Source organism: Nannospalax galili, unplaced genomic scaffold, assembly GCF_000622305.1.
Source record: "Nannospalax galili isolate Female #2095 unplaced genomic scaffold, S.galili_v1.0 scaffold341, whole genome shotgun sequence".
NCBI lineage: Eukaryota > Metazoa > Chordata > Mammalia > Rodentia > Spalacidae > Nannospalax > Nannospalax galili.
The window spans coordinates 1,643,323-1,652,798 of record NW_008346082.1 but is presented as its reverse complement, the minus strand read 5'-3'; the positions used below and the strand labels follow the sequence as shown (position 1 = coordinate 1,652,798).

At 41.8% G+C, this 9,476-nt stretch overlaps 1 protein-coding gene and 2 pseudogenes across 1 annotated transcript in view; 2 read left to right on the top strand and 1 right to left on the bottom strand.

The window, feature by feature from the left end:
• Kif24 (kinesin family member 24) overlaps nt 1-9,476 on the bottom strand; it is an 81,598-nt gene that overhangs the window by 58,551 nt on the left and 13,571 nt on the right. The gene's annotated exons all lie outside the window — the stretch shown is intronic.
• On the top strand, nt 533-1,081 carry LOC103741579 (annotated as a pseudogene).
• On the top strand, nt 6,846-6,998 carry LOC115071934 (annotated as a pseudogene).

Sequence of the window (9,476 nt, the reverse complement as noted above, 5' to 3'; positions counted from 1 at the left end):
ATATATTTATATATAGAGAGAGATTTTACGTATTTATGTATATATAAACACTATAGGAACTGGAAATATGGTTCCACAGCTAAGAGCCTGCACTGCTCTTGCAGAGGACCGAAGTTCAGTTCTCAGCACCCACATCTGGCAGGGTATAACCACCTGTAACTCCACCTCCAAGGGATATGATCCTGTGGCCTCTGCAGGCACCTTCACTCACATGTACATACCTCTATACAGACACAGACACACAATTAGAAATAAATCTTTAAAATATATACATGAAGTATAATTTGAGATTGGCATGTCAATAGATTTAGAAAAACAACACACTAAAGCATGCTGTAACATATCATAGATGGCCAATAAACATAAAACTCTACTACTGTTAAGACAGTTGCAGTAGCAGAGCCTGCTGGCTCTGTGTGCATGTTTGTGAGTGTGTGTGTGTGTGTGTGTGTGTGTGTGTGTGAGCTGCCGCCAAAGCCAGGATGGTTTGCTGAACCCGTTAGTGCTGCCGGCTGAGACTCACACCACTGCCATGTCCCACTACCTGCGCCCTCCCAACACATCTCTGTTTGTCAGGAACATGGCGGACAACACCAGGTCTAAAGACTTGCAGTGAGAATTTGGTTGTTATGGTCCTATAGTTGATGTATATGTTCCACTTGACTTCTACACTCGGCATCCAAGAGGATTTGCTTATGTTCACTTTGAGGATGTTCATGATGCTAAAGATGCTTTACATAATTTGGACAGAAAATGGATTTGTGGGTGACAAATCGAAATACAGTTTGCAAAGGGGGATTGAAGACATCAAATCAAATGAGAGCCAAGGAAGGGAGGAATGTGTACAGCTCTTCACACTATGATGATTATGACAGATAGATGTTCTAGAAGCCAGAGTTACAAAAAGAGGAGATCAAGGAGTCGGTCTTTTGATTACAACTATAGGAGATCTTATAGTCCTAGAAATAGACCAACTGAAAGACCATGGCATATTGTCAGAAGCCATTCTGACAATGATAGACCAAGCTGCAGCTGGAATACTCAGTACAGTTCTGCTTACTGCACTTCAAGGAAGATCTGAAAGTGGAAAAAGAACCAAAGAAGGGCAGCTCAAACGGTCAAAGGGTGGGTGGAAGGTGCTGCAGGTATGAATACTGTACGAATATTTTGACTCTGGTCTGAAAATAACAGAATCACCAAAAACTACGTGGAAGTAATTGAAGTCCCTTCAAGTTTGAAAGTAAGCATTTTAGGACAAATAAAAGGAAATTCAGCCAGGCGTGGTGGCGCACGCCTTTAATCCCAGCACTCAGGAGGCAGAGGCAGGTGGATCTCTGTGAGTTCAAGGCCAGCCTGGTCTACATAGTGAGTTCCAGGACAGCTGGGGCTACAGGGAGACCCTGTCTCAAAAAAAAAAAAAAAAAAAAAAAAAAAAAAAAAAAAAAAAAGGAAATTCAACTTTGTACTTGTGGAAACTAACCCCTAAAGACAAACAGGTTTATACTGACTCATGGGTAACAAATCCATAAGTTATTGGGACCTAGGATGTCTGAGTATCAAGGAAGACAGCCATAGCCTCTAACAGTGCCTCTATTGGTCTGTCTCAAACTGAATCAGATGGGAAAAGGTATGGTCCAATATAAATTTTTTCTTGGTTGTCTTCTTAAAAGCCAGTTCCATTTATACCATTATTGGCAGGTCTTGGCTTTGTTTATTCCGGTGCCAGTATTTTCTGCTGAACTGTATACCATATGTAGTTTACATCTTTAACCACTCTTCCCAAGTTAATTCCATTTATACTTGACATCTACCTGAGAGGGCCCATCTCGTCTCACTCTTGCTTAGTCAGTGTGTTCAGCAGATGTTTACTGAACCTTACTTTGGGAAGAACATTATACTGGATAATTGGAGAGAATACATAATTTTTTTTTTGTCTTTTTGAAACAGGGTCTCGCTGTACCCCCAGCTGTCCTGGATTCACCATGGAGACCAGGCTGGCCTCGAACTCACAGAGATCTGCCTGCCTCTGCCTCCCGAGTGCTGGGACTAAAGGTGTGCACCACCACGTCTGGTGAGAATAATTTATTTAGTAAATGTCTCCACACAATCTAGTGAATCATTACAATATGGCCTCATCTTGTTTGAGGTGTATTATGACAATATTTCATACCATTCATATCCTAATGTAATCACAAGACCCAGTACACAATTTTTTGATTGCCCTTTAAAAACTAATATTGGCATCCCAATTCTACAAATAATGAAAAAATTCATCTGTGATAAACTGATTTATTGTGAGTGACTGTATAATATATTTAAGTAGTATTTGGGGCTGGAGAGATAGCTCAGTGGTTAAGAGCACTGACCGCTCTTGCAGAGGACCTGGGTTTGATTCCCAGCACCCACATGGTGGCTACGAACCGTCCTTAACTCCAGCTCGGGAATCCGAAGCTCTCTTCTCACCTCCGCGGCATTGCATGATATGGGTGTACTCACATACATGCAAGCAATACAGTCATACACATAAAATAAAAATAAATAAAATGCTAAAAAATATATATTTAAGTAGTATTAATTAAATTGTTACCTCTGCCTCAGTCAAATAATAGAAGATAATTCCCAAAATAAGTAACTTTGCCTTAAAGCAGACTCTGGATGCTATAATTATTTAGAGGCAGACAGCTGTCATCCCAATGGATTTAGTATCTTCTGTAACTAAAAAAAAAATGTTCACCAAATTAGTTTAATCTACATGTACATTTTATAGGGGACATATTCTGTGTGTATAGTGAATAAATAACTTTTATAGTGTCAAAAAAAGACCACTACTGTCTGGCCTGTGAGATGGTTCAGTAGGCAAGGGAACACAGCCTTGATGATCTGAGTTTAATCCCCAGTGGAAGGAGAGAACCAACTCCTGAAATTCTATTAGATATAATGATGACATTATGATTGCACAAAAATTTCCATTTAAATGAATTTAGGGGGGCTGGAGAGATGGCTCAGGAGTTAAGAGCACTGGCTTTTACAGATGACCCAGGTGAACTGGCACGTACATGGTGACTAAGAACTGTCCTTAACTCTAGTTCCAGGGAATCTGACTTCCTCTTCTTGCCTCTGTGGGTATTGCATTCACATAGTACATGTACATACATGCAGGCAAAACACTCATACACAGGAAATAAAAATAAAAAATACTTAACAAATTTAGGAACAAAAGCAAGTAGCTGCAATTTACTTTAAAATATTTCAGCAAGGCTGGCAAGATGGCTTGGTGGGTAAAGGTGCTTGCTGATAATAAGCCTAACAACATGAATTTGATCTGTGGGTCCCAAATAATGAAAGGAAAGAATCAACAAGTTGTCCTCTGATCTCAACACAGATACTATGGCATGTGTGCCCACACACACATTAAAATAAATATAATATATATATTTTTAAGACAGTGTCTCACTATGTAGCCCTGGCTGGCCTAGCCCTCTATAGGCCAGGCTGGCTTGGAAGGCACAGAAATCATCCTGCCTCTACCACCCAAGTGCTAGAGTTAAAGGTGTGCACCAGCAAGCCCAATTCCTAAAATATTTTATTTATTTTTCTTTTTGGTGTTTTTGAGAGAGGGTCTCCCTGTTGTCCCAGCTGGCCTGAAACTCACTATGTAGATGAGGCTGGCCTCGAACTCACAGAGATCTGCCCGCCCATGCCTCCTGAGTGCTGGGACTAAAGGCGTGCACCACCATGCCTGGCTCCTAAAATACTTTAAAGTAAATTGCAGATATGTCATCTCATCCCTAAATTCATTAAAAAATTTTTATATTAGCATAATGCTATCATCATATCTAATAAAAGTTTAAATAATTCGCCAGGTGTGGTGGCGCATGCCTTTAGTCCCAGCACTCGGGAGGCAGAGGCAGGCGGGGCTGTGAGTTCAGCCTGGTCTCTATGGTGAATCTAGGCCAGCTGGGACTACAGGGAGACCCTGTCTCAAAAAGACAAAAAAAAAAGTTTAAATAATTCTTGAATATCTTATATCCTGTCCAAATCTAATTTTCCCAATTATCACAAAAATCTTTCCTAAATATTTTTAAATATACATATATTTAAATAACCTTTAAATTTTTTATTTACTATTATTGGGGGGGGGGTGCCAGAGGACAAAATGTGAGAGTCAGTTCTCTCTCTCAAACTTTCAGGGCTCAAATTCAGGTAGTCAGGCTTTCATGGCAAGTGCTTTGACCCACTGAGCTCTTGTCAGCCCTAAAATAGCGTTTTACAAAAATACATTTTGTTAAAATCAGAAACCAAACAAATTTCATACTATTTGGTTATGTTTCTTAAGAAGTTTTTTTCTCCTTATAAGGCAGTTCCAAATTCCCCTCTGGAAACCTTTGCCTTTTCTCTTTGTGTTCCTCTGACTTATTAAACAAACAAGCAATGTTGGTTTTTTTTTTTTTTTTTTTTTTTTTTTTTCCCCATTGGTCTTTTTGAGACAGAATCTCCCTGTAGCCCCAGCTGGCCTGGAGAACTGGCTATGTATAACAGGTGGCCAAGAAACTCACAGAGATCCACCTGCCTTTGCATCTCAAGTGCTGGGATTAAAGGCATGCACTACCATACCCAGCACAGTGTTCTGAGCATGGAACTTACAGAACTTAACACTTAAAAAAAAAAAAATCATTGATTCCTTATGTGAAATTCAAGTTGAACTATTACATTTTATTTTGTCTGTATCTGGCAACTCTGTATTGGAATCAGCATTTCTGGCAAAAATGTTCCATAGGTGTAATTATGAGCTCCGTGCATATCACATCAGAATACACAGATGTTGGCTAGGACTGCAGCCAGGTCCCCATGCTGTGAAATTCTCTCATTAACTAAACTAATCCAATGGTTTTCTTCACTGATTATTTCATAAGGGTTTGCAAAATAGTTACGTTTCTGATCCTATCTTTTTTTTTTTTTAGGAATTCTATAAAGAAAACCTTTGTATCAACAAGGCCATTTGATTACTCAGAATCTGTAGTCATCTATAAGTATAAATGATCATTTTCTCCTTTTAATTTTCAATTTATAAAGTAGCACTGCCCTAGTTATTTTAAATGATGTTAGGTAAGTTCTTTCAGGGTTTTGTGAGTTTTTTTTCATTAAACTCATTAATTCTTGGATCTTTATATATTCATGTATTTCATTCATTTGTCTTAACCTTTGATGGCTTCATAGTGTATGTTTCCTGCCCAACCTGAAAATAAGCTTTTTCTCCAATGAACATGTGGCTGTTCTAATTAGCCACTCATAGTCCTAAACTCAGGCAAAGGTTATACATGTTCATTAAGTCTTAAGTATAGCAGGTCTGGGCACTAGAGAAGCAGAAGAATGAGCACAAGCACCCTGACACTGCTCTTCCTTTGGAGGTCTGAACAGCCCTATACACTCATAACTACTCATACTACTCTAGAATGGTCAGTACTCACTTCATATCTGTTACTGGTTATTCTCTCTAGATTAATTCTTACCATCAGTGTTACCGCTAAAATAGTTGGGACTTATAGAATTTTATTAAGGAATTGTAAGTCATTAAGAGAATATAGAATGAGACTTTTGAAGGTTAAATTAAATAATTCCCATTTTACTTCTTGTCTGCCTCTTTATACACTGGAGTTAAAAATTTATCATTATGGCTGAGGAGATGGCTCTGTGGATAAAGTATTTGCCCCACAAGTGTGAGGACCACAGTTTGGATCCTTAGGATTCACTTAAAAGTTAGACAGGCATGACACCTGCCTGTAATCGCAATAATTGGAAGGCAAATAAATGCACGGGATCTCTGGGAGAAGCTGACTCACTAAGACTGTCTAGTGTCTTTCATTTAACATAATGATTTTGAGATTTTATCTGTAATAGATATCATTACTCCTTCATTTTACTGTAGAGGAAAAGGTTCTATCATCAATCTGTGGGTTGTCCAAGGTGACATAGCTCTCAAGTGACTTCTAAGATCAGAATGTCTATCTTCTCTGATTCCTGTTCTTCACTACCCCTGACAGGCCTAGTTGCCTCCCCTCAGCTGAGTCCTATTGCATACAGTAGCTAACAGCTGTTACTATCAAAAAAAGGAACTGCAAATAAGTGAAGCCTAGTGTGTGTGTGGGAGGGGGAATGGCCATGTTTTCACATACCAGCTGTACTAGTATATAATACCACAAATATGCAGAGCATTCCTTTGTGACAAGCCTGGAGACTTCTAGGTCCCAGCTGTTGAGGTAACAATCAAAAATAGTCTTGGTATGCCAACAGTAAATTATCTTAAAAACAAATCAAGAAAGCAACTCCTTTTATAACAGCTACAAAAAGGGGGGTGGGGATTCATAAATTTAACCAGAGATGAAAGAGCTCTACAATAAAAATTATAAAACATTGATGAAAGAAATGGAAGAGAACTAAAAATTGGAATGAAATTCCATTTTCATGGACAAGAATCAACACTTAAATGTCCATGTAACCCAATGTCAAAACAACAAAAAATTATAAAAAGCACCAATGACCTAAGGGATGTAACTCAGTAGTTGGCCTGGACTACAGAGTGACTTTAAGGCCAGTCTGGGCAACTTAGTGAGACTGTTCCAAAATAAAAAGTAACAAAAGAGGGTTAGGGATAGGGCTCAGTGGTAAAGCATTTAGCATGTATGAGGCCTAGGTTCATTCAGTCCCCATTACAGCATTGAAAAAAAAAAAGTAGGGCTTTTAGCCTCTGCCCTGCCAAGGACTTTGGATCGTGTGGACCTCGCCCCCAAGCCTTTATTAAAGCGGTTGACCCCAGCGCCGGTGTCCCTGTGTGTGTGTCCTGCCATGCCCTGCCTTTGAGTCCCCGCCATTCCTCCTTGTGGTGCGGGGGGGGGGGTGTTGTTAAGCTGCAGCACCATAGCACATTGCTCGTCATTGCTTGTGCATAATCTGGGCCGCCTGCCCATCAGGGATGGCCCTTTTAACCGCCAGCTACAGGAGCTTGGGCAAAAAAAATGGTAGGGCATGTCTCAGTGCTTAGGAACAGCAACTGCTCTTACATAAGACCTGGGTTCAGTTCCCAGCACCCACATGGTGGCTAACCATCCACAACTCCAGCTCCAGGGGATCCAATGTCCTCTTCTGGCATCTGTAGGCACATGGGTGTGCACTTACATATATGCAGGCAAAAATTCACACATGTAAAAAGGGAAACCAAACAAAATAATAAGGAAAACGTCACCAATGACATTCTTCACAGAACTAGAAAAAATAGTCCTAAAATTTTTCAGGTATGGTGGTACACGCTGTAATTTCAGCACTTGGGGGTGGGGGTGGGGCTGAGGCAGGAGGATTGCCTCAAGTTGAGACTAGCTTGGCCCACACATAGGTATCAAGCCAGTCAGGCCTACACAGCAAGGCTCTATCTTTTTTTTTTAAGCAAGCATTTTTAAAAAATATTTTTTATTATTTTTATTTTATGTGTATGAGTGTATTGCCTGCATGTATGTGAGTGCACCCGTGTGTGCAATGCCACAGAGGTCAGACGAGGGCTTTGGATTCCCCTGGAACTGGAGTTAAGGACGGTTTGTAGCTGCCATGTGGGTGCTGGGAATTGAACCCTGGTCCTCTACAAGAGCAGTCAGTGCTCTTAACCGCTGAGCCATCTCTCCTGCCCCAGTAAGGCTCTATCTTAAAAACAAAAACAAAGCTGGGTGTGGTGGCACCTGCCTTTGATGCTAGCACTCAAGAGGCAGAGGATCTCTGTGTTCAAGGCCAGCCAGGGCTACATAGTGAGTTCCAGGCCAGGGAACTCCAGCTACAGGGAAACCCTGTCTCAAACAAAACAAAACAAACCCCCAAACCAAACAAACAAATCCCCCAAAACTAGGTTAAATTCGTACAAAACCATGAAAAACAAGCAAGCAAAAACCATCTTAACAACCAAAGCTGTCTTAAGCAAAAGAATAAAGCAGGAAGCAATAATACTACCTGACATCAAATTATATTATATAGCTACATTAACCAAATAGTATGGTAATGGGGGGAGAAAAATGACTAAAAATTCAGAATATACACGTATGAGAATGTCAAAAATTAAAGAAAGTATTTTAAAAGTGCATACACACAAACTGCTGGAACAGAACAGAAAACCTGGTCATCCCCCTCCCACACACATTAGACTTCTTTACGTGTAGGAGAGGAAGTGCCAGGCTTAAGCACATGCTGCACTAGAGAACACAGCTTCTGCTTTGAGAGCACAGCCCGCGCTTCCGCAAAATAGCCAACCTACAATCTGCCCGGATGAGGGGGATCTATCAGGAAGTGACACTAACTTATGGGACACTAGGGGCAGGGGGAGAGGTATATAAGACTTGTCTTCCCAGCAATAAATAAGTGTGCAGCACCTCACCTAGTGCCTGCTCTCACCTGACTCCCGGGTCTATGTGTTGATACTGCACCACTCACCCCACCTCGGCCAGAACCCTCGTTCCCTGCAGTCCCTCATGGGCTGAACCTGCGAGAAGACCTGCAACAGCTGGCGCCCAAACAAGGTCGCCCCCCCCCGCCCCAGTGTTGGTGATGCCCTCAACTTCAGTTCATTCAGTGAGTAGGCCCCAGGTTTTGTCTGTTCTTTTGGCTGCTCGAGGGTGAGCAAGTGGCCCCTCCGCTGTCCCCTCTACTGTTTGTCATATTTGTTGTTAAATCAGGAAGACACACTCTGCCGCGTGGTCCCGAAGCCCACATTGGCACCTTTACCTTCTTGGCTCGTCCCGGTGAGTTCGCATAAAGGCTGATCCACCCCAAACTCAGAGCCCAGGCTTTGGGTCATCCTGTTGCCTGTCCTGGAGACACTGTGTGGGCATACGGCTGAAGGGGTCATGGCCTTCAGAAGTCCCCCACTAAGCACAAGACATTTGGACCCAATACACCTTTTCATGTTGGGGCGGTTTACATCCGAGTGGCTCACAGTCCTTGTTTGCTTCATTTGTGCCTTCTTGGTAGTCACCCTTGTCTTTTACTTTTGAGTTTCCCTTCACAGGACCTTCCCACGATGGGCAACTTACCACCACAGTGCAAAGAGCCACAAATGGCAGCGCTCAAATCGCTCCTTAGAACAAGGGGACTGAAAGTTAAACCAAAAGATATTGAAAATTTCTGGGATGGCGCCACTAACTTGGCCCCTTGGGTCTCTGTTGGGGAATCCTGCTGTGAGGGTCGCAGTCTTCCATGTCCGGATAGCTCTAAGGAGCTCGGTGCCTGATGGAAAGACTCCTCTTTTCAGCAGGGGCCTCCTACCTCTCTTCCTGACTCATCTTTGAAGTAGCCGCCACAGATACATGGCCTCTGGTTCTGAAACTGCCAGGTTTTCCTGTGTGATAATCAGGCAATGTCTGGCAGATTGGCAGAAGCCCACCACAACATGCAAATGGGACATCCTGAAAGCACCTATCCACTAAGGCTTTTGCCACTGCCCC